We start from the raw sequence: 5,000 nt of genomic DNA on the forward strand, positions 1-5,000 counted from the left end.
AGGATCCGCACAAAAGAGTTGCATAGCTTAATAACATCATACTGACATGCATCATTAACCACTGAGATTGTAGAGCAGGTACTAGTATCGTGGATTGATGCATTTCAGTTAAAAGACCCGATGTGGCAAAGCCTTGCGTTAAAATAGTACTTGGCGTAGTTATTGTGCTTAAATCATTTTTAGAGTTCTGTATTTTAGGAATGGTATGAAGAATATACAGGGCCCATGAAAGGAAGATCAATGACTCATATAAATTACTTAATGGAAAATGTCCCGAGGAAGCCCAACGAGAAACTAAGAATCCTGTTATAGAGAAAAAAGTAACTATCATTCCTTTTTCTGACGAATCGCGTAATCCTCCAAGTTCACGAACTAATAAGGTTATAAAATGAATCGTAATCACAATTGAAATCGTTGAGAAAGAGATATGAGTTAGTATATGTTCTAAAGTTGCAAATAGCATAAGGGGAAGGTCCCATTACAAAATTGTAAATTTCGAATTGATTTCTAATCTATTGTATTCTTTTTCAAGAATGCCGCCACTCGGATTCGAACCGAGATGCTTGAGCACTGCTTCCTAAGAGCAGCGTGTCTACCAATTTCACCATGGCGGCTAACTTCAAATAATAGGTAACTTAAAAGAATAATAGCTATTATCTTGGGAATCGTCGATATTGGGAAAGTCCATAAAATTTAGGAACATTAGAGTTTTCATTAAAATAGACTTCGTTTGGTAGTATCGTTTCCATTTTTTTTTTTTACAATAAACTCTTGCTTTGCCCAATAGAAACACAAACACTGCTTGAAAGAGTTGGAACTTCTTTTTCTAACTTGCAATTATAGAACTAATTTTTTCTAATTAATTTCCCCTTTACATTTTGAAAATTCTTTCAATACAATGAAAAAAATCCAAAAGGGTTTCTATTTAATGATGAAATTAAAATAAAATGGATAAATAGAAAAGGCTTTTTGGATTTTTAAAAATTTCTAGAATGAAAGTCTTTATGCTCTTATTAATAAGATTTACTAACCTTATGATTTTGGAGAAGATAGGTGGAAGTTGTAAGTCCTATTGTAAGAATACTCCACTTTTCATAATTTTCCTAATAGAATATGAGGATTCTATTAGGAAAATTATGAAAAGTTCATTGATAGGAAAAGAATACTTAGCACACAGTATACCAAACAAAACTTTTTTTTTCTTGTATATATAAGATAAGAGGGGTTTTTTGTTCTAAGAATATTGTACCGAGTAATTCGACACATAAAAGTACATTCAAAGAAGAATCCAAATTATTAAATAATTGGAATTCTTTTTTGATAAGTCAATTCATATTATTCCAAAATCTTATTATTTGTTTGTTGCCCAGAAAAACCCTTTGGTTTTGGATGCTCATTACCGCTCGAAAATGATCTTGATTTTACTAAAGAATAAGATTGTACTATGGAAAAATAAGTCTTTTTCTTCCAAATATTTTTACGAATACGCTTTTTTGACATTGAAGTACGTTTTTTTGGAACTGCCATTCAAAAAGGAAATTACTTTTTTCTAGTTGTATGTGAAAGACATCTATTGCTGCAAATCAATCCTTCTTTCTTCTTTTTATTAGTATTTATACTTAGATACTGAAAGATACTTAAATTTTGAATTATTTTTTACTTCATTTTGTCTAATGCGGATAAGACAACAAGAATTTTTTAACATTTTTTCTTTATATATTTTATACTTTTTTTTTAATAATATAGAATATATAGAAGGGTTTCTCATTTAAATCTATTTATATCTATTTATATATCAAGTATACTCCATATATAGATATATGGTATGGAAGCCTATCCCCCATATAAGATAAGACGGGGGGATAAAAAGAAGGGAAAATGAAAATAGTTAATTAAGTTCAGAATGGTATTCCATAAAGGAAAGGAATTCCAATCAAAACAAAAAATACTGAGTCTCTTAAACAAGACATTCTAAAACTTAGGTAATTTATAGTCATTAGAATTTTAGTTCTATATGAAGTAAGGACTATTCGATAATTTCTTATAAACATAGGTTTTCATTGGAATTCACTCAATCAGTTAATTATGGAACAAGAGAGCTGTTTCATCTTTGTTTTAAAGAAATATAAAAATGAATTATGAATAGAAAGTAAAATGATTCCACTTTTTTTTTTTTATTTTTATAAATATCTTTATTTAGTTAATAAAATAACTTCGTTACCTAGTTATTTTATTAACTTTTTTAATTTAACCAACTAAACCCATTCTTAATTTTTAATTATTTCAATGAGATAAATTTTGGAAAAATTAAGAATTTCAGTATTTTTTCTTATTCTTTTTATTTATTCTTTCAGAAAGAGATAAGAATTGGTTTGGTGAATCGGAAACAATTTTATAGAAAAATTGAAGTAAAAATTGAAGTAAAAATTGCAATTTCTTTTCTTATGGAACATACATATCAATATGCATGGGTAATCCCTCTTCTCCCACTTCCAGTTATTATGTCAATGGGATTTGGCCTTATTCTTATTCCGACAGCAACAAAAAATCTTCGTCGCATATGGGCTTTTCCTAGTGTTTTACTCTTAAGTATAGCTATGGTATTCTCAGTTCAACTGTCTATTCAACAAATAAATGGAAGTTCGATCTATCAATATCTATGGTCTTGGACCGTCAATAATGATTTTTCTTTAGAATTTGGATACTTGATTGACCCACTTACTTCTATTATGTTAATACTAATTACTACTGTAGGAATCCTGGTTCTTATTTATAGTGATGGTTATATGTCTCACGATGAAGGATATTTGAGATTTTTTGTTTATATAAGTTTTTTCAATACTTCCATGTTGGGATTGGTTACTAGCTCCAATTTGATACAAATTTATTTTTTTTGGGAACTCGTGGGAATGTGTTCTTATTTATTGATAGGCTTTTGGTTTACACGACCAATCGCAGCGAGTGCTTGTCAAAAAGCTTTTGTAACTAATCGTGTAGGGGATTTTGGTCTATTATTAGGAATTTTAGGTTTTTTTTGGATAACAGGTAGTTTAGAGTTTAGGGATTTGTTCAAAATAGCTAATAACTGGATTCCTAATAATGGAATTAACTCTTTACTTACTACTTTGTGTGCTTTTTTATTATTCCTTGGTGCAGTTGCGAAATCCGCACAATTCCCTCTTCACGTATGGTTACCCGATGCTATGGAAGGGCCCACTCCTATTTCGGCTCTTATACACGCAGCAACTATGGTTGCTGCGGGAATTTTTCTTCTAGCTCGACTTCTTCCTCTTTTCATATCTTTACCTTTGATAATGAGTTTTATTTCTTTAGTAGGTACAATAACACTATTCTTAGGAGCTACTTTAGCTCTTGCTCAGAGAGATATTAAAAGAAGCTTAGCCTATTCTACAATGTCTCAATTGGGTTATATGATGTTAGCTCTAGGTATAGGTTCTTATCAAGCTGCTTTATTCCATTTGATCACTCATGCTTATTCAAAAGCTTTATTGTTCTTGGGATCCGGATCCGTTATTCATTCAATGGAACCTCTTGTTGGATATTCACCAGATAAAAGTCAAAATATGGTTCTTATGGGCGGTTTAAGAAAATACATTCCAATCACAAGAACTACTTTTTTATGGGGTACACTTTCTCTTTGTGGTATTCCACCTCTTGCTTGCTTCTGGTCCAAAGATGAAATCCTTAGTAATAGTTGGTTGTATTCGCCCTTTTTTGGAATAATAGCCTCCTTTACTGCAGGATTAACTGCCTTTTATATGTTTCGGATATATTTACTTACATTTGATGGGTATTTGCGTGTTCATTTTCAAAATTACAGTAGCACTAAAGAGAGTTCCTTGTATTCAATATCCTTATGGGGAAAAAGGATACCCAAAGGAGTGAATAGGGATTTCGTTTTATCAACAACGAAGAGTGGAGTTTCTTTTTTTTCACAAAATATACCAAAAATTCAAGGTAATACAAGAAATAGGATAGGATCCTTTACTACGTCTTTTGGGGCTAAAAAACTTTTGCCTATCCGCATGAAACGGGAAATACTATGTTATTTCCTCTTCTTATATTACTACTTTTCACTTTGTTCATTGGATTCATAGGAATCTCTTTTGATAATGGAGGAATTGGTAATGGAATAGCAGAGTTAACCATATTATCAAAGTGGTTAACTCCCTCAATAAACTTTACCCAGGAAAGTTCTAATTCTTTTGTAAATTCATATGAATTTATTACTAATGCAATTTCTTCTGTAAGTCTAGCTATCTTTGGTTTATTCATAGCATATATCTTCTATGGATCCGCTTATTCTTTTTTTCAGAATTTGGATTTAATAAACTCTTTTTACAAAGGAAATCCTAAAAAAGAATTTTTAGATCAAGTAAAAAAAAATATATACAGTTGGTCATATAATCGTGGTTATATAGATATTTTCTATACTAGGGTCTTTACCCTCGGTATAAGAGGGTTAACCGAACTCACGGAGTTTTTTGATAAGGGTGTTATTGATGGAATTACCAATGGAGTGGGTCTTGCTAGTTTTTGTATAGGAGAGGAAATTAAATATGTAGGGGGAGGTCGAATCTCGTCTTATTTATTCTTTTTTTTATGTTATGTATCTGTGTTTTTATTCTTTTTTCTTTCTTAAGTTAAGGAATTTACAACAAGTCTCTTGCAAAAATAACTATCCTATCCCCTTTCTACAATCTCTCTATATCCTTGTTACATAAGGTAAGTATTGTATAATAGTTCGGTTTTCCGCGATTTTTTCCATTCCTCTGTGTAAATACCCTAATATGGGTTCACAATCAATAACATCCTCACCATCGAGAGTAACGATCAGTCGAAGAACACCATGCATTGATGGGTGTTGAGGGCCCATATTGACTATCATGAGATCTTTTCTTGTAAGCGGTAGACTCATATCCTTTCTTCCTTAATTCATTATTCCATGAAAATGGATTATTCCATGAATTCCTCAAAGC

Source organism: Triticum urartu, unplaced genomic scaffold, assembly GCF_056163025.1.
Source record: "Triticum urartu cultivar PI428250 unplaced genomic scaffold, HENAU_Tu73 scaffold1, whole genome shotgun sequence".
Classification (NCBI taxonomy): Eukaryota; Viridiplantae; Streptophyta; class Magnoliopsida; order Poales; family Poaceae; genus Triticum; species Triticum urartu.